Source organism: Gorilla gorilla, chromosome 4 (genome assembly GCF_029281585.2).
Source record: "Gorilla gorilla gorilla isolate KB3781 chromosome 4, NHGRI_mGorGor1-v2.1_pri, whole genome shotgun sequence".
Taxonomy (NCBI): Eukaryota; Metazoa; Chordata; class Mammalia; order Primates; family Hominidae; genus Gorilla; species Gorilla gorilla.
In genome coordinates, this window is record NC_073228.2 from 93,673,525 (window position 1) to 93,695,431 (window position 21,907).

General features: G+C 35.1%; 1 long non-coding RNA gene across 7 annotated transcripts in view; it reads left to right on the top strand.

Moving 5' to 3' along the window:
* The window catches only part of LOC134758564 (uncharacterized), a 281,470-nt gene that overhangs the window by 254,322 nt on the left and 5,241 nt on the right, over positions 1–21,907 (top strand). For 4 of the 7 annotated variants that reach the window (XR_010133896.1, XR_010133899.1, XR_010133895.1 and 1 more), the window contains 2 exons: positions 1,821–1,925; positions 3,524–3,668. The exons of 2 other annotated variants lie outside the window; for them this stretch is intronic. This is a non-coding gene — a long non-coding RNA (uncharacterized lncRNA). The remainder of the gene's footprint in view (positions 1–1,820; positions 1,926–3,523; positions 3,669–21,907) is intronic. One more of the 7 variants, XR_010133898.1, reaches the window with a different exon arrangement.

Sequence of the window (21,907 nt, forward strand, 5' to 3'; positions counted from 1 at the left end):
TGGCCTGCAGCTGTCTAATCACTCTGGGACTAGTTCAGCTGAGTGACAGTCATTGAATGTGTCCACAGCCTTTTTAGTGACAAGAGCAATATACCTACACTTTTGTTGTTAGATTAGGTAGTAATCAGTGGGTGGTAATTTAGGGCCCCACATATATGGATGCATAAGGAAGTATGGCAATAATGTTAGTCATTATTGAACTCTGAATGTTAATCATATTCAATTCACTAGCTAAATTTCAAGCTTTCAAGGGGCTTAGTTTAGTGCTGTTGCTGAACTTGAAAGAAGTTATAGCTCTAAAACATGCATAGATTTATTAAGGTGACATGCTAGACTCACAGACATATAGGTGACTTAATATGTAAAGAATACTTTAAAAAATAAATTCCAGGACACAATTTCTTCATATTATTTTCTACTTTGGCTCTGAATACTACAATAGTGGCAATTTGGCTGTAAAATGATTTGTCCCTCTAAACCAATGTTATCAGTTATTGTAATTAAGAATAAGTATCTTTCTTTAAAAAAAAAAAAAGTGGAGACTTCACAGTCTGTAGAACACTTCTAAAATAATACCCTCAAAAAAGTCTTTTTTTCACTATACACTAGAGTTTTAACCAAATTAGGTTTTATCTAATTTTCTTTAGAAAATGTATATGTTCATCAGATATTATCATAACATCCAGTTTAACAAATTTTGTCATTTAAATAATTTTAGTTACAAATTCCAGATTCCCCCTCTATGTAAATAGCCTCAAATTGCCTTAGAGCAGAAGCTCTCCAAATACAGTCTCAGCCTAGAGGTGATTTACTTTTTTTTTAGGAAGAGATTTTTTTTTAGTTATATTAACTCTCTAATGTAAAACCCAGTGAAAAGAGAATCTGAGAAATTCTTTTACTTCGATAAATCAAAAATGTTGAAACTTTCAAGTTTAAAATTTTCCCCAGGGCACTATAAGAAAACTGTCAGGAGATAAGTTTGAAAAGAATGTTATAACATTTAGAAGTTATAAATAAATTAAACAACATAGGTCATTGCATAAATGAGCATTAACTATTTCTATCAGGCTTGAAATTTTCATGACCTACATTTCTTCATTTCGTATTATATTATGAAGTCTATATTCACTCCCAGAGCTTTTTTTTTTCTTTTTTTTGTTTGTTTGTTTGTTTGTTTGTTTTTGGAGTAACTAGAGCTGTGTGGGAAAGAGGTAAAGCAAAGGAAGGTTAATGAGGGTGAGAACAAAGGGCCTTGGACCTGACATCTTTCATTCACTACCCACTTCAGGAAAGGGGACTTCTCCTTCCAGGACTGACAATCAGGCACTTACATCACTCAAAAATCAAGCTACACTTGATTAAAGCAAGAATGAGACATTTCATATATGGCAAAGGAGGCCAAACCCTTTGAGGTATAAAATGTATTGCTCTATCTGAAGATGAATAACATAGATGAGGCAGTTTTGAACTATTAATTCACCAAAAACTGTACTAGTTTCCATCTGTTTTTATATAGCCCATTTAAGGGGTGTTTTTGATCTGCAAAATTGTACCGTGGTATTCTCCTTCAGATTAAATTCTGAATTGGCTTTTGCAAAAATTTCATATTAAGAGCCAGGTAGCACCCAAATAACTCAAATTGCCATGCGTCCTATCCTCAATGAAAACATTCCAGGCCAAGTGTGTCTTTAAGCCAGGAAAGCTATAAAAATAATGATTATTTTAATCTCTATGTACTTCCTTGGGGTGAAAAAGGGCTGGAACATTTTGGGTACATATTTGTTGAATGGACTATAAAATAATTATTGGATATTTTCAAGGACAGCAACTAATAAATCCTATGGAAAAGAACAAAGCAGAAGCCAAAAATATGCAAAGTATAAATGTTCAAAGTTCCAGAATGTCAACTCACTCCAACTTCTTAAGTAAGTCATCTACTAACACTCAGTCTGTCTTCCCCTCTGTTCCTGACAACTCCCAATTTCATATCATTTGCAAATTCAATTAGCCTGCTCTTTACTCCCATCACATAACCCATCTGACCTCCTCTGTCTTTCTGCTCCATTTCACCCTTCTATCCCCACAGACGCTCCTAGTAACAGAGGAATACATTTTGTAAGTCCTATCCATCTCTACTTTCCATTTTCTTTGCTGTGCTCAAAAGAGGCATGCTAAGAGGACAAATAGATATATACGTGCATTTTGGTACCTAAATAGAAATTCTCTGGAATAGTTTTGTCCCACTTCTTATTATTACCTAATCTATGCAAAAGTTGGATAAGTTTATACACAGATTAATAATTTTACATGCAGCATTTCTATGTGTATTTATTATTTATTATCTACAAAGGCCACATGGGGAATTTGATGTTATATGGCTGTGACATCAAATTCATATTGTGTGTCTCAGTGTGCACAGCAAAAATAAATTTGTCTTGGACTCTAAGCTACCTGCGTGGTTATAGGCACAAATATCATTAAATAAAAAGTATTTATATGTTGGTGTTGACCTTTTAATTAAATGGAAATGGCCAGTGTCAATCATCTATTGACAGGTATTTACATAGCAAATAATTATAGGGTAAAGAGATTATTTCAGTTATAAAATCAGAGGGCAAGTCATGCAAACTTTAGAAATAGAGTCACCAAGTAATCTGTAAGAACATGTAATTGCTATGTTTTTAACTGGCATTTACCAAGAAAAACTAAAATCTTACGGTAAGTAATATTGTGAAGTGACTTGTAATTAAAGGCATTAGTATAATTTTTATTTTCTTAGTGATTAGGAGTTTGAAATCTCTAAAAATATTTTCATTCTTACTCAACGTGTGAAAGAATTTTAGAGCATCTCACCATAGAACTCTTTGTACAAGTACTTTGCTCTGTTTTTACAGAGCTAGGACATCTCAAAGCTGTCTCGGGGATCATCTCAGCTCATCCTGATTTAAGCCCCGAGGGCAGCAATTCACAGCTTTCAATGCCCTAGAAATAGTATTTCTTGAAAATTCTATGTCCAGCAATAATAAAGACAGTGGTGAAACTATGAAGAATCATCTCAACACAATTTCTGACAATTTGATAATTTGATGCATATATTTTTAAAAATATTATACCTTCATATAAAGGTGTTTGGATTTTGGCTCCAGAGATTGGACCAACTATCAGAACTCTACCCTCTTCCCTCTCTCCTTGTCTCTAGACTCACCTATAGTTACAAATCACTATTCAGTCTTCCAATTCCCTAAATTTCAACCTTTTATAATGAAGAGGGCATCAGTTAGGACTGATCGCTAAAAATTTAAATAACACTTTTGCTGGAGTCATTTTCTCAAAAGTTACCTTTCATGTATTTACGTAATAATGTTCTTGATGTCCCACCGTTTAAGTTTAAGTGGATATGAATTCAGACTACTGTAGGTCTACAATACTGATGGTTTATGTATCACAACTGTTCCAGATTAACTCACTGCTCTGGCATTGTATCTTACGTATCTTTTTGACTTACATGTTGCTGAAATTTAAGATGGAATGTCAATGGATCTGGGCATCAAATGAGATCCTTCCCAACTCTGTCAGTAAAATAAACCAGGAGATGGAGAAGATGTGAACAGTACAAATGGAAATTGAAAGGAACTCTCAAACTCAAAACATATCTTTTGAAGCTATCAGTAAGTGATTATTCAAGTGGATGTATATATACTTGTTTTAATAATGTCACCTTTCACCTGTCATTTGGAGAAGTACAAATTCAAATAGTTTTAACTTTAGAAGAAACAATGGACAGTGAGAATTCTATGAAGAAAACCTACTACCACCGGATTCCATAATATTGGCACTTCCACAGACTAAATCATAACAACCACAAGAGATAGAACAATGTTGAGCACTCTCTATGTGCCAGGCAAATGCAGTGCTTCATGTCTTTTAACTCATTAACCCCTTTATTCAAATGGAAAAACTAAGGCATAGAGATAGAATTCTCACTTCTGGAGACTTTTATATTTATGCCAAACTTCAGCATGTTTCTATTTCAAGCAATGCTAGGTTCAGAGGGACCAAAGGTTTTATTTCTTATTTATTGTGTCTTTTTCTTCTTTCATTATCTTTATGAATCCAATTTTCAGAAAATAAAGTTTGATATTAATCTGGCTTCATACACTGAATAAAAGCTTAGAGAAAATATGCATTTGGCTATGTAAATATACACACACAATGCATTGTTAAAAGTAAGTGCCCTTTCTTTTTTTCCATTTTCTTTGCTTAAACACTCCTCATAAAAATGGTATTTCTTGGCAAGAAAAGCCATTTTTCCTTTATGTCAGAGTCACTGTTAAGTTCACATTTGTATTTGCAAGTTCTGTTTCCAACTTTCCACTCTAGCTCTATCCCCCACAGCAAGAAGAAAATCATGGCATTTGCATATTGTGTTTATGAAGTAGAGTAGCTGTCTTAGAGAGAAGCACTAAGGGGTTAGGAATCATGAACATACACACTTGTTGTCACAGAATCCTGATCCAACATATTTGTACTCTACTTTTATATATTTCTCTGCTTTCAATTAAGATGCCCTATTAAATAGCATTCAAACATGTGAAAACAAAGACAGAGCCTGACAGAATTTCAACAGGTTCTGTGCATTCATACTGTATGTCACCTCTTAATTAGCAACCAAAATGCAATGAACAGATTGTACAGTTTACCATCGTAGCCCAGCTCCTACACTTGCTATTTGTGCGTATACAGCATATTTAAAGAGACCCCATCCAGTGGGATTTTCATACTCGCTCCATCCCTGGAACAGAACCACCATCAACTAAATGCCACTTCATGGATGCCTTAGCCTGCGGCAGCAGCTGGCATTACCAAGCAGTTGAAAGGACATTTTAATCTCCTGTTTAATGCATTTTTCTCCACCTGGGATAAGAAGCCAAAATTGCTGTTAGCAAAAAATGCCTTAGTCATTAACTGAAAGTGCCTTTTTAAAAAGTGTTCCATTACTCCCCTACTGGGAAATTTCAGACTTTATTAGCATTTTTTGAATTTGTATTAGTAGTACCTGAATGGTAAAATGCTAACGGATGAACACTTAGCTATTTTCCACAGATTTTGCTTTTGGGCTCTCCTTGTACAGGAGCAAGACAAGAGAAAAGGGTCAATATATTGCACTCCTCATCTAGCTTTCAGTATTGAAGTTCATAGTCAAAAGAATCCTCTTAATTTTCTATTATTCTATTCTGCAGAACCACAAAAGAATGGATTTAAGGACTCTCTTTTACCTAAGGGCAACTAAGAGGATATTAAATGTTCTTTAAATGCAAGTCTTGTGTATTTAAATCACATGCATGCTGGGCTGACATTACCTTGCTTTGGTGATCAGACTGCATTGAATTCAGGCTGGAAGAAAATAGAAATTCTTCCATTGAAACACATGCTGTTAGTGAGTGGGTTGGTCTGTCATTTCAGCAGGAGAAATCTAACATTAAAAAAATAAGAACCATCCAAACAATGACTTTAATAAAACACAATTTAAGTTGCGACTTGTTCACATTTTTGTTTGTTTTGCTTGTGTCTACTAAAAACCCACCTAATTTTTAGAAGCCTTCTGAAATATCAGGCAAGCCTGATAGAGTTGTGGTTTGTTTTGGTTCAGTTTCTGTAAGATCTGCATTCACTAGTCATGGGCTAAAATAAATAAATATATAAGTGTAGTATAGCCCTTTGGGTCCCAAGTTGAAAATATATTGAAATTTTCTACCAAAATACTGACAATCTAGTAGAATCCGGTGGGAAAAAAATACAAGTTCAAAACATATTTTGAAAGCAAAGTATCCAGTATTCATTCCTTGCTTTGTTATCATATTCAACCAATTAAGCAATATATTGTCATCTTATATAACTGCCCCAGAGACCCTCTTTCTGACTGCAGTTTTACTTCTGCTATTTCCTCATTTGGTAACAAAGCAAGCAAGTCTCTTTTGATATGCAGAAACTATGGTTACCTTAAAGTATCAGTGCAAATACAATCTTTTTCTAATAAATGGTAGAGGCAACAGGGAGAAAGAAAGAATATTGGATCTAATAGGGATTAAGGCTAACAGCAAGGCACAAGTTCCCAGGGATGTGTGTTTTCTGGAGAGGTATAAAACAGTGGTGGCGCTGAGCCTGAGTTACAGAATATATAATGGGATATCAATAATCAGGCATTTTTAAAATTGCTCTTTATTATTTGAATACTAAGAAATCATAATTAAAATAACATTGCAAGTCACTAAATAGTAGCCTTCAGTGGCATGGCATAACTATTCCAACCCAATTAGCTATATCTCTGTTACATCCCTGCCTGTAAGCCTGACCAAAAATATAAGCAGCTTAGCTATGGTGGGCAACAACAAAAAGCCATTTTTCGTAGCTTATAAGAATGTATAGGCAGATAGATAGATAGATAGATAGATAGATAGATAGATAGATAGATAGATAGTAGCTCGATAATCAGATTCCACTGAGGTGTTAATCTTCCCAAAGCGGTCCTCTGAGTGAATCATCAACAAATTTAACTGCATCTGTTACGCAATATGGCTTCATTGTGCATTATTCAAAATTGTAATAGAGATTTCTAGAGCATCCAATTATGACTTCTCTTTTATAATTTAATTGAAAAGTTTCCATAGTTAGAAGACCACAAACACATTGTGGCCTTTGAAGTGGAAGTGAATGGAATACTTTTTCACAGCATCCAACTGTACTCTCAAATTCTATACTCAACTATATGGGTGTTTTCCAAGATTTTAACTCATGAACGAACACCTTTCACAGAAGCATGCACTTTTGCAAAGCACTTTTATTATTTTCTAAAATTTCTTTATCATTCAATGTGTATATATGAAATGTAATACAAATATTATTTTAAATAATATTTTTTAAAGTTATATTGGCATGTTAGAAAAGATTGAATTATAAAATTGATTTTCATATTCTGATAAGTTTTATAGCATGTAAAGATAGATTTCAACCTTTCCTACATAGCAAGTGATTCATAACATTTTCCGTAACTTAGCTGTGTTATGAAAATATCTTCATCTTTAACAATTTTAAAATGATATATCTGAGTTGGAGACTGAAAGTCTATCAGCATGTAGACTGAAATATAACTATTTCTAATAGAAAGTAAACAAAACTTCTTAACTGAACTACTAATTTGAGTTTTCGCATTTTTCATTAAAAACTTTCTAAAATAGAACAGGTGCAGTAGCTCACACCCATAATCCCAGCACTGTAGGAGGCAGCGAGATGAGCGAGGTGAGAGAATCACTTGAGGCCAGAAGTCTGAAACCAGCCTGGGCAATGATAGTGACACTGTCTCTACAAAAAAAAAAAAAAAAAGGCTACAGTAAGCTGTGATTGTGCCATTGCATTCCAGCCTGGGCAACTGAGCAAGGCTCTGTTTTTTTTTTTGTCGTTGTTTGTTTGTTTTAAAAAAAAGATAAGAAAAGATAAGAAACAACTAACTTTTTAAAATGTAATATTTATGCTTTTTTCTTCCAAGTAACTATTTTAAAAATTTAGGTTATTTGCAAACACTTGTACACAAATGACACAGGATGGGTATAAGGAGAGGCTTCATCTCAATAGATAGAATACAAATCAGATGCATTTATCGTGTATTTTTATTTTAACATTGGCTTTTTTCAGTACTTGGGACAAATCTTGATGTGCTACTTAGGATTCTGACCAGATAAAGTAACTGAAAATCATCTTTAGACAATTTGATAGGGTTATATTCTCCTTACACTTCTTTGTTTCACTTTGTTATGTTTACTGTCTTTTATCAATATTATATTATCTGTTAAAAAAAGAAATATTATATGACTAAGAATAAACATCTGAAATTATATAATGGTCAACGATCACAATTCCTAGGAGTTTTTGGTTGATTAACAAGTGGAATGATTGAGTCATGACACCACTCACAACTTAATTGATACGTTTTAGAAACTGTTCACACTACTCTATTTCAAAGGGGGAAATTATTTGCCTAACAGTTTCATCAATTTGAAACTTTAAATGGAAATAGATATTATTATCACCATTAAAAATATGACCTCATATTTTTATTATGTTAATATTTTTGAAAATTTCTGGGATCGTATGTTTAAGGAACTTAAAATCCTCTAAGAGCTAATAGAAATTACCATGCTCCATATTCCCCACATTTCAGGCAGAGCTCGAGACTGAACCATGGAATTGCCTCATGGGAGGATTCCTTAATTTATTTATTCAACACAGTACTTTGTGAGATCCACTATGAAGCTAGGCAGTGAGCTAGAATTTGAGGATAAGGAGATTAAGACAGAATTCTCACTTTCAAGCAATTAATTGGCTAATTGAGGCATCAGAAACAAATAAGAGTAACACAGTTTTGCTAAATGGTAAACCGTGTAGGGGACAGTTAAGGAAATCCTCACAAAGAATGTCACACTAGAGTTATGTCTTCAAGTGTGAGCAGAAGTGCTTTAAGCAACGCCTGATGGGAAGGGGCATTTCAACACAGGAGTGACATATACGAAGCAAAACATGGCCATTTAGGAGTTATTTGAGTAAATCTGCTTTTCAAGTTTACTTGTAAAATTGAGAGTAGGCTGGGCGCAATGGTTCATGCCTGTAATCCCAGCATTTTGGGAGGCTGAGGCGGGTGGATCACCTGAGGTCAGGAGTTTGTTACCGGCTTGACCAACATGGTGAAAGGTTGTCTCTACTAAATACAAAAAGATTAGCCAGGCGTGGTGGTGCATGCCTGTAATCCCAGGTACTCGGGAGGCTGAGGCAAGAGAATTGCTTGAACCCAGGAGGCGGAGGTTGCAGTGAGTGGAGATTGCGCCATTGCACTCCAGCCTGGGCAACAAGAGTGAAACTCCGTCTCAAAAAAAAAAAAAAAGAAAGAAAAGGGTGAGAGTACATATGGTGGAAGAGGTCATGAAAAACCTGGTCTACTAGACAGAGAATCTGGGTTTTATATATAGGTAATGAAGATACTGATGGGATTTGAACACCGAAATAAAGTGACCAGATGTGTTTTAGAAAGATGATTCCTGACTATCAGGGCTCTTCTTTCCCTTTATACCCTCTTTGCCTCTGATGCTCCCATCACCAACACTTGAGAGAAAAGTGGAGCTATAAAATATTGATAACATTCAATCTAGCTGTTTGGTTATTTGGAGAGAAAAAGAGGTTTGAATGAGTTTGAACACACTGGATTTTTAAACTTAGATGTTCAGTGAAAATATTAGATGTTCAGTGACCAGCATGAGGATTATTGCTGGTTTTTTTTTTGAAATGCTCAACCAATATTCTTTGATATAATTTTATTTGCCTATCATCTAAATCTGGCACAAACATATCCCCCAAGTATCAAAAACAGGAGTTGTGTTCAATATGTAAAATGTTAAGTAATATTCGCCATTTTGTAGTTTCCTAAAAACGTGTTTACTTGAAATTGCAGCCTAAAAAGTAAATTTCACTTTCTTGTGACTCCACAACATTGTTAATCTAACTTTAAAAATAACAATGTATAAGGCATGTATTCATTTTATGCATATCCCATTTTTTAAAGTTTTAAACTTTATTCACGTAGAAACCGTTAACACTCATGGGTACACTTATGGGGAACTGGAAGATGTGACACATGAATGTCCACGTCAGTCTGTGTTGAGCAGAACACTTTGGTGTTTGAGGAATCTATTTTATAGAAAATCTTAAGCTGTGGAGTCAAGGTCACAACCAAATATTCAAAACCCTCAGGTGTTCTTTCCTTATTGCGGACATTCTGTAGGTTGCAGCCACGTACCAGGAACTGTGTTAGACATACCCCGTGCAGCTTGTCTAATCCTCACAACTAATGGAAAAGAGTTAAAGTAGCTCCGCCTTATCTGAAGTTGCACTTTATGTGGTTTCATTTACCTGTGGTGAATTGTGATCCCGAAATACTAAATGGAAAATTCCAGAAAAAAAAATTCACAAATCTTAAATTGTCAGCTGTTTTGAGTAACATAATGAAATCTCTCATCATCACAAGACTTCCCACTCCATCCCAACTGGAAAGTGAATCATCTCACTGTATTCACACTGTGTATGGTACCTGCAGTTAGTCACTTAGTAGCTGTCTGGGTTATCACATTTTAAATAGTATAAAATAAACAAGAAAAATAATAAAAATATAAAACCAAAAAGAAAACCCCCATAACATAGTATATATAGAGTTCAGTACTATCTGCAGATTCAGGCATCCAGTAGGGGTCTTGGAACGTACCCATTGTGGATAAGAGGGGACTGCCGTGAATCCATAATTGAATATGAGAAAACTAAGGGTCAGAAAAGTTACATAGCTTTTTTCAAGCATTCTCTCTCCCTGCTATACCTTCAGGTGAGAACCTGATATCTATAAATATTTTCCTTCGTCTTCTTGATTGTAATCACGGATTTTCCTGATCTAGGAAGCAGCCTTGCCCTATCCTATCAGGTTCCTTATTTTAATATGACAGCTTGATTAATATTTTACATCTCATTTTTGACCTTACAACCTGATTCTGATCTTCTAGATCCTAATCTCAATGTTTGATTTGCTATTAATGCAGGTTCTTAATCTCTCTTCACCATAAATAGAATAATTTGACCCAAATTTAAATTTGCTCAGTCACAGAAATTGCATTCTCCTGAAAGTCACTAACGTAGACAAGACATGACTGGAAGATTTAATTAATAATATTGACATTTTTAAGAAAGCCCAATTCAAAGATTATTCAAAATATTTTCAACTAAAATAAATATAGACAAGAAATAGAAATATTTTTCAACCTATGTCATGAAGAGCACAGGCATGGAGGGAGGCAAGACTGAGTCTAATTTTTGGTTCTTCCCTAATCACTGTGTGGACCTTGGGAAAGTTACTTAACCTCTCAAAAAGACATTCCCCTTAAAACAGGATTAATAACCAACACTCACATGGCTATTGTGGGGATTAACTTAGTAAATGTGTAAAAAGTCCTAGCCAGAATAAGAGCTCAATGAAAGGATAGAGAGAAAGGCAGAATAGGTTCTGAAGAATAAAGGAAACTACTCTTGATATTAAGATTTTTAATTTTAGAGTAACAGTGGTTCCTGTCAATAGAAATTTTAATAAATCTTGCTCACTGCCCTCAGCTCTTCCTCCTCCCATTACACTTAAAATGGTTTAATAAGCATAGATGTAAGAGGCCACTGGAAAAAAATCTCTATAATTCAAAGACAATGCCTAGATCAATATCACTGTCCAAATGGGAGGAGCTGATTTGGTCTCTGAAACAATATCCTACGAAGCACTGCATGGTAAGCTATAAGTCATTGTTGAAGACAAAATAAGATACTCATCTGAAATGTCTAAAAGGACATTAGAGAAATACATCCATAACAGCAATGTAGAACTCAGGAACTAGAATCTGAACTGATAGAGAGCAAACCATTCTAGTGGCCCAGGTGGAAAAATACAGAATTGCTGTCCCACAGAAATTAGAAGTGACATCAACATGCTTCATTCTTGAATGCAGTGTGCATATAATACATACTCACTAGGTGCCAGTTGCTGTACCAAAACTTCGATAAAATTAATTCATTTAATTTTGTAAAACTTTTTGGATTACAATAACCAAGAGATTATCATTCTTATTTTAAGAGATAAAGAAATCTGACATTCAAGCAACTTGTCGAAGGTCATGCAGCTAGTAAGAAGTAGTGCTGTTGACCCATATGATTCTAAACCCAAACACATTCTGTCCCAAGATCTTAACTGTGACATTATACTTCAATGGATTTGGTCAAATAAGTGCCTAAAATAGACATCATAGACAGAAGCCTCTTAAAAATTTCATCAGAAATACTTGATTTGGATGTTAAGATAATTTCTGTATTTCTCTTGAAAAATAATTGTTTTCCATCATATTAGCTTTTCAGCACAAAGGTTTTCATCTATTGAAAAATAAGGAATTATTTCCTCTTGTAAGTTCCCCAAATAGAAGTTTTACTTAGACTACAATATGCAGTCTTTTAAAGAAAATAGCTATTGTTGGATAAACTTTCATATAATCCAAAAAGATGAAAAGGAAATTAAAATTCAAGATCAAAATCTAATAAACAGGGCCAAGAAAAACTGTTTAGTTGATAGCTACATTCTAGCACCGGAAATAATGGCTGCCATAAATACAACAGACTTCAACAGCTTTGGGAAGCATACACTCTTCTTGTTTCTTCTCACCCCTACTACAGAGAATGTTGTAAAGTATATATGATGCTTTGCTTTCTCATTTTTTCTATACTTTTTAACCATAGCAAAAGTGTTTTTATTCGTCATTCTAAATATTGCTTTCAAGGCACTAGTACTAAATGGTAGTCCTACTATAGATTGCTTTGGTTTTAAAGAAATCCCCATTAATGCTCCAGTCAGAGAATTAAAAGGGATGGGAAATAGACCAGCTAAATGAAGGGTTCAAAACAGTGGCCCTGTTCAGCACTTGCAGAACCCATTACCACTTCCCAAGATGACAAAGTATTCTTGCAGGTAGACTAGGGAAGGACAAGTCCTGGCTGTCCTGCTTCTCGACAGAGGAAATAAATCACCCTACACACTGGAGGATACCTTTCCAGACTGCACGCTGGGAATTTCATTACACAAGCTGTGCAACACATTACTATGCATATTGTTGCTGATTGGACATAGATGCATATCCACAGACTATTTCTGTCATTGTCTTATGAGGGAGATATCTATTTTTTTCTCTATAGACAGATATAGGCTTGAAAAGGACACAAAGAAAATAATACTGTGTGCCCAAAAGATCTCGATCTTTAGCAAAGTATTCTCTTGACTGATGATTTGTCTAACTTGCCCAAACCTCATCTCCTGGTGCATAAAACATGATCCTTTGATTATAAGATTGTTTGATAGTCACACAATCTTATTTGATGTGAATATGATTGTTATCAAACATTAGTCTTATTGCTCTGGGTCTTCACTTCATTAAAAAGAGGGCAAAGTATTTCCCAGTAGAAGAATTTTCAGTTCCTGTTCTTCATTGGTAATCCTTTCAGTTCATTCATAAAAGACAAACTTTATTTACTTAATTTTGTGTATATGCCATGAATGTAGCTTAATCTAATTTAGACCCGTTGTGATAATGAAAAAAAAATTGCAAAGGAAGACATAATCTTCAAGCTGGAAGTACAGTGTCAGTTTTGAAGTCAACAGCATAAAATTAATGAACCAAAGGAATACAATTAATGAACATAACTATTAGCAAGCTTCCTGTAGTTTGAAAACACTAATGTAAATTTAGATAGAGTGTCTTCAAATTTAGCTACTCCTTAGGGAATATTCTGTGGCAAAACATCTTTGCCATTCCTGGTTTGGTGGAATAATATTGTCCATTGAAAAATACATGGGATGCTCTTGTTGGTATGTGTGACCCTAAGCATTGTAAAAGTAAAGGTATACAGGTATTTCCTTGAATCTTAAGCCAAATTAATTTTGTGAATAAAATGAAGCTTCTATGGTCCCATTAATTAGAATCTGTCAATATAAAAAAGAAAAACTAACAAGGGCTTAATATACCAATTATCAGTTCTTAAATGTTGCTTGTGGACAAAAGATATTAATAATTTAGATTATACATTCCTTTCCTGCCAGACTGGCATAGTATGCCATTTAAACCTGTCTTTATAATCTTAGGAGAGATGATTGCCTTTAAACAGTGTTTCTGCTTTGGTTAACATTACTTCATTGCTCACCAAATAAATGCTTCCAAAACTCTGTGAGACTCCAAAGATTGTCTTCTTTGGTGTAGCACCTGTCACATGATGCATTTATACAAACAAATGACTCCTATAAGACTTAACTTTTTTGCATCAGAAATAAATTTGCAGGCTGGGTGCAATGGCTCCTGCCTGTAATCCCAGCAATTTGGCAGGCCAAGGCAGGTGGATCACTTGAGGTCAGGAGTTCAAGACTAGTCTGAGCGATATGGTGAAACCTGATCTCTACCAAAAATACAAAAAATTAGCCGGGCATGGTGGTGTGCACTTGTAGTCCCAGCTACTCAGGAGGCTGAGATGCTCAGGAGGCTGAGATGGGAGGATCCCTTGAACCTGGGAGGTGGAGGCTGAAGTGAACCAGGGTCACGCCGTCGCACTCCAGCCTGGGTGAGAGAGCAAGACTCCATCTCAAAATTAAACAAATAAATAAATTTGCATTTTTTGAACATCACACATTATTTTCTGTCAATTGGCATTTGGAGTCTGAGTTTATGGGTCTTGGTAATAACTTAGTCTGTTTTCTTGTAAACAGACTTACTTAATTCTCATAAATAAGAAAAAAATAAAAATAAGTATAGTTCAATCTGACTTTCTATTTTTGTATTTTTAATTCTTATGTATTTATTTATTTATTTATTTATTTATTTTTGAGGCAGAGTCTTGCTCTGTCACCTGGGCTGGACTGCAGTGGCATGATCTCACTGCAACCGCTGCCTCTCAGGTTAAAGTGAGTCTCCTACCTCAGCCTCAAGTTGCTGGGATTACAGGTGTGCACCACCACGCCCTACTAATTTTTCTATTTTTAGTAGAGACGGGGTTTTGCCGTGTTGGCCAGACTGATCTCGAACTCTTGACCTCAGGTGATCCGCCAGCCTCGGCCTTCCAAAGTGCTGGGATTATAGATGTGAGGCACCGTGCCCAGCTTCAATCTGACTTCCTTATTTCAGTTTCTTGTATCACATTCTATGATCTCAAAGTGTGAGAGGAAAAGTTTCCAACAAATTTCTTAGTGGGGAAAAATGTCTAGAACTAACACACAAATTTGGACTTTACATCTCCCAAGTGCGTTATCCAGAATTATGTTTTAGCTGAAAATCTAATCATATGTTAGTTAAATACATATATATACATACACATATATATACATATACATGTATATACATATACATATATACATATACATATATATACATATATACGTATACATATGTATGTGTATATATACATATATGTATACATAAAAAATCTGTTGCTTTCAATGATAATATTCATGCAGAAAAAATGTGATTTCTTATCATAAATAGTCTTTTCTCTCTTTATCCAAATAATTTATTAAAATTAGGATTTTTGAAGATCTGACATTGGTGAAGATGTATAATCATTTGACTAAATATTTTCAATTCCTGGACTGACAGCAATGTTGAAACTATATATTTTTGAATTTCTGTTATTTATTTATTTGTGTTTTCTAAATAAAACAAGTGGTGGCAGAATACGATTAACAAAGAAACAAAGGTGGTGGGATGGTGGAGGGCTCAATGACACTACAGAAGACACTGGAACTGCCAGAAAGAAAACATAATCAGCAAACGACCCAGTCTTTGCTTTAATATCATCAGTCGCTACAGATCATGATCAACTGTGATGCAGGTGTGACTCATCGTGTTTTCATGGTGAACCATGGCTGACTCAGGCAAAGCACTGATGAAGACAAACACAGGGACAATTCTAAGATGTTATGCAATCATTCCTCATCTTATAATAGAAATTTTTAAAATAAATAATATTTAGAAAAATCATCAAAACTTAACGTTCATATCACCTTTTAATAGACTACCTTATCCACTTAGATGTATCAACTTATGTCTTAAAATAGAAGATGAATTCATACTGGTTTCTTTATACTCAGGTCTTCCACAACATTGTGGATATTTAGGTGTAGAAATGTTCACCTCATTCAAGTGCTATTGTACTTTTAGGTGCTTGCACAGAAAGATTTTTTTCAGAGGCTACATTATCTTCTTTTGGGAACAGGAAAATATTTTTCTTAGCCTGCTGTCCTCAGGCCATTGACTAACTTCCTCTATCCAGGCTTTCAGGGATGGCCAGCACCATTTCTAATAGGTACACCACTGCCAAAAGTGGCAGTAGAAGAGCCATAATAGCAATGCATTCTCTGAGATGTTCCCTGCTCCTAGACACATCTATGAATGTCATCCAGTCCCATTTTGATACAGTTGTGCCAAGTTATATAACTGTTTTAGCCTGCTTGGGCTTTCTTAACAACATACCACAGGCTAGGTGTTGTAAACAACAAAAAATAATTTTCTTACTGTCTAGGCTCTAGAAAACCAAGATCAGCATACTAGCGTTGTTGGGTTCTGGCAAGGGTTATCTTCCTGGCTGGCAAATGGCCATCTTTCTGGATGTATCTTCACGTGGCGGAGGGAGAGCAAACTCTCTGGTATCTCTTCTTATAAGGGCTCTAATTTCATCATGAGCGTTTCCCCCTTGAACTTCATGTAACCCTAATTACTTTCCAAAAGCCACCACCTCCAAATACTACGACATGGGAAGTTAGAGCTTCAACACATGGATTTTAGGGTGGACACAATTCAGTTGGTAGCAATTCTAATTTTCTGCTTAACAATAAGGTTGTTAAATAACCTCATTACAATCAACTCCTTGCAAAGGAAAATAAGATTTATCAGTTTTTCTCAGGGTTTGTGCAAATTGTCTAAAGAAAATCCTGAGCATTTTAACATAAATGTATGTGTGTCTCCTAGAAGACAGCAATAACAGAGTTTTTGTGTAGAAGAGGATAAATGAAAACAATTGGCTTGTAAATGGTAACTTGAAGACCATTCTGGAAAATTTTATCTGGTAAAAAAGATGATGGTGGGGACTACTGGGTCATTTTGACTGGCAAGGAAAGATAAGAATTAGTGGCACCCTTTTGCAACAATTCTCTTTTGAGGCATATGGAATTAAGAAATCACCTAAAAGCTGCTCAGTGCCCATTATTAGCAGAAACTCCAATAGAGACATATAACAACCTCTGGCCATTTCCAACCTATCTACAATTACTTTTGCCAAATCTCCAAACCACCTCTACTTTTATTTAGTAAGCATAGTTTCTTAACTAGAAACATATGAAATGAATACAAGACAAAGCACTGGTTAGAAAACACTGATTTCTGCAGGTTCTGAAGACTGGATGTTTAATGGAGGTTTTAAAGACAGCACCCAATTGTGAGCTTTTTCTTGAGGTACCATAGGATTTTTAAAAGATAATATATTTCTTACTTTGTGATTCGATGTTATTTAAAGTTCCAATTGCACCACCTGAAAACATCTTTTACCCTCTGCATTTATACTTGTACCCTCTACATTCTAGTAAACGCTGATCTACATTATCAAAATATGTTTAGGACATAGGACCCACCCCTTTGAAGTTTACAGTGCACTCATGGAGAAAAGACAAGCACAACCATAATTATAGTATATAATACATCATGAAAAGAGATAAGTAACCCAAGGAAAGTATACAATATTATAGAAGAGCAATTTAACGAAAGCAACAATGGATTCCTTCTGACTTGGAACTCGAAGATTTAATGAAAGATGTGTTGTTTGATATAGTATTTAATTCTTTAATTTAAGGATTAACAAATTATTATTATCAACTGCCAATGGTTGAAAGGCAGCATTTCTTTTTTTTTCTTTTTTTTTTTAAGATGGAGTCTCACTCTGTTGCCCAGGCTGGAGTGCAGTGACACGATGTTGGTTCACCACAACCTCCGCCTACCGGGTTCAAGCGATTATCCTGCCTCAGCCTCCCAAGTAGCTGGGTCTACAGGCACATGTCACTATGCCTAGCTAATTTTTGTATTTTTAGTAGAGACAGGGTTTCAGTAGGTTGGCCAGTCTGGTCTTGAACTCCTGACCTCGTAATCTGCCCCCTTCGGCCTACTGAAGTGCTGGGATTACTGGCGTGAGCCACCATGCCTGGCCACAGAAAGCATTTTTAGAAGCAGGACGGTATCTAGCATGTTCAGAAAATGGTATGCACTTCAATTAAGACATTAGGTAGTATATAGGAGTAGAATAAGAAAATGTTAGAGAGTTTGAGGCAGAATGTAGGATACATTGTTCCAAGATAAGTAATTTGGCCATTTGGGGGCAGAGAGTAATCTGATAAGAACTATGGAGTCAGATTAATTTCACAATACGGTACAGAATAATTGGTGATGACAGACTTAAGATGGAAATACTATTGTTGTGATCCAGAAAAGAAAGAGTAGAGATCTGATTAGACTAGTGACAATGGAAACACCAGTGGTAACAACAAGAATAATAATAGCCATAATTATTAAGGCCTTCCACAGTGGGCACTGTATCAAAGCCCCTTTCATGGACTGCCACATTAATATTGATAAGAACTCTCTGAGGTATGTAATATTTTCATCTTCATTTTATAAATGAGAAACAGACCAAAGATCCCATATAGAATTGAAGTTTAGATACAGGTCACTTAATTCTAAAGGCTCAGCTTTTAACTATAATGCTATACTACATGGAAATGTACAAAAGTAGTTCATTTAGAGCTATTATAGTGTCAAAGTGAAATGGCTTGTGACTTATTCGATGTAAGAGTTAAGGAAGAGGTCAAGGTTAATACTAAAGATGTGAGCATAGGCAAATGAACTGATATTGAAAAGATGAAAATTAGACAAAGGGGCAGTACTAATAGAATACCCAGGAGGTAACATAAAAATATAATAACAATGCTTTGTAATTTGGAGAAAAATTAAGGTACCAACTTTAGTGTATGACTGTTACTGTGCCTGACTTCTGAGAATATGATCCAATTTTGCCCTAAAGTTACTTCTGTTCTAAGAATCAAATATCTGGAAATGGAGAATAGAGTTTCGTTAATTTTTTTCTAATACAACTTTAAGTACCTTTATTTCAAAAGAGATTCTTTTCTATTTTATCTTTTAGGAAGAGGAATTGTATTTTTTTATTTCCTCATTAGTAAGCTCACTGCTATTTGTAACATTCTTTATGCTTTACAGTAGCAATTATACTTTCTAGTCCCCTGCCTAGCTTAATTAATGTCTAGTTTGTTAAAGAAAGAAGTATCTTCAGCTTTACTCTAGGGTAAGGAACAATGTAGCTACAAACTACTGATGATGGATCAGCCTGGAGACTAATCATTAGGTGTATCTCGGCAGTGTGTAATATTAATTTGTGCTTATATTATTTAAATGAAAATCATGTTTGATCCTCCATCTCGCTTTTAGAGTGAAGACCTAAAATTCCCTCAGATGCATCCAAGAAATCATCTAGTCAAGAGTAGGGATGATAGGTCTAAGTACAAGAGAAGAGTTCAGCTTCAGGCTACTTGGGTACTAATAAAAGCTAACATTTTCAGTGTGCCAGGCAACATTCTAATTGCATTGCATATATCTGTGGCTTTATTCCTTCCATATTTTTGAGGCAGATATTGTTATTGTTTGCTATTATACACCTGTGGAAAATCTGAAACACTGAAATATTGTTGAACTAGAAGGTTGTAGAGCTGAGTTTCAAATCAGTCACTATGATTACAAAACTCATGTTCTTACACTGCCTCTTAGATTTAGTCCTATTAAATACCAGCACCTAAGCTTAATATACATATGAGACTTGTTTACATGAAATAGTAAAAATAGGTTTAGCTAAATATCTATAAAATTCAGCTTTAAAGAGTAAGAAACTGCTACAGGAGAAAAGTAAAAACTTGAATTGTTCATCTGTTCAACCCAATTTATTGAATACCTGCTACATTTAATCATCCAAATATATGACCACCCTTTATAGGATTTACCAGATACTTGGTTAAAACCACAACATTTTGCCATTTTTGCACAGAAAAAAATGGCCATTTAATTACCATGAAATATTTGCCCTGAACAAAATTTTTAAATAAAAGTATTTGTTCTCATTCTTTTGATGAGGAGAGCTTGGGTGGCAATTACGACAAGACAATTACTAAGTCACTAAATTTCGTGGTATGACCAGCATATGCTCTTGATTTATAGCTTTGAAAACGAACTGCTGATAAGCCAATTGTTTTCCTCCTAGGCCTTTATGTGTTAGCTTGCCCAAGAGGAATCACACCTCAGTGATCATTGAATATCTCCAGGAATCCATTATGCATTCAAGCGTCTTTCTCCTGAGTGGTAAAGTTCTGCTTGTTGAAACACTGAGATGACCTCTGCATTAGTCAGGGTTCTCTAAAGGGATAGAACTAATAGGATGGATGAATATATGGAGGAGTTTATTCGGAGAATTGACTCACAGGATCACAAGTTGAAGTCCCACAATAGGCTGTCTGCAAGCTGAGGAGCCAGGAAGCCAGTCCGAATCCCAAAACCTCAAAAGTAGGAAAGCCAATAATACAGCCTTCAGTTCGTGGCCAAAGGCCCAAGAGCCGCTAGCAGATCACTGGTGTAAGTCCAAGAGTCCAAAAGCTGTAGAACTTGGAGTCTGATGTTCGAGGGCAGGAATCATCCAGCACGGGAGAAAGATGGAGGACAGAAGACTCAGCCAGTCTGCTCTTTCCATGCCTGCTTTTATGCTGGCAGCTGATTAGATGATGCCCACCCAGACTGAGAGTAGGTTTGCCTCTCCCAGTCCACTGATTCAAATGTTAATTAATCTCCTTTGACAACACCCTCACAGACACACTCAGGAGCAATACTTTGCATCTTTCAATCCAATCAAGCTGACACTCATTATTAACCATCACAACCTCCTTTACCAATGGAAACACGTAGAAATAGCAGCTAGTAGAGGCAAGAGATGGACCCTTACCTTCTCTCATCCCAGAGGAAGTGTTCCTTATATACTTTTAGTTCCAAGAGACTGTATTTCTTTTTTCTCCTGTTATTTTCTCAGATAACTTTCATCTCTCTCATGTTTTCTTAACTTTGAATGTCTCAACATCAAAGAATTTCTCCTGGGATAAAAGAAAACAAAGCTAATGCAAACAAATACACATTTTCAATGGGTCTGAAAAAATCCTATCTTGATGAAAGTTAGACTCTTATCCTAAAGCCATTATCTGCTACTCTGCACCACCCATCCCAGATGTAATAATCATACCAAATATGTATTTTAGTGGATTGAAAAATAGACAATGCTCCTAAAAAGGGCAGCAGTCAATTATTTAACTTAAGAATAACATTTTGTCCTCTTAATTAGAAGTACAAAATGTCACTGTTTGTGGAATAGCAGCAGTTGAAACAAAATTCTTCTGCTTGATCTAGGATACAAAAAAACATAAAAAGTCTTTTTCAAAAGATATAAAATAATTCTTGCAGTGTTCAAACTCTGTAGTTTACGTTACCTAACTCCTTTGACTCAATCTATAGCTTGTCCTCTGTTTCAATAGCATGCAGTCTGAAATGAACAATATTTTCATTTCGGCTATAAGCTACTATTTGTACTAGATGAAATTTCACATGGCATAATATGTATGTTTGTATTTATATCAATTTCACTTCCTGACTGGGATAGGCATGAATTGTTATGTGTTATTAAATAGATGCCAGATTTTACCCTTGACTTGATGTGTTTCAGTAATGGATGAAAGCTTGGGAAATTGGAGAAGTCTTTGGCAATTGTTAAAGATGAGCAGAATTGTATTAGTGAACATATTACAATTTCACAAAAGATAGCTACTAGTTCATTTTTAGAAGTCTCATAAATGGCATAGATGGTATAGCTATGCTCTGGAATTTTCCAGATATATCATTCTACAAATGATACTTCCAATATGCATTTTTTGTTTTCAGGAATGAAGGAAAATTTCAATCTCATTCAAACTGTAATTCAATGCTATCAAATAGTCATTTCTAATCCTTTTTTAAAGAATCTCCAGGGGCCCTTTCATCTTCCCAAGAGTACTGTCAGGAAATGTAGAAGAGAATCTGAAAAGAAAAGAAAATTAACTTAAGTCAGTTTAATTTTACAGTAAATATTTTTTACAAGAAATCAGGTAAACAGATGATTGTGGGAATTCCAA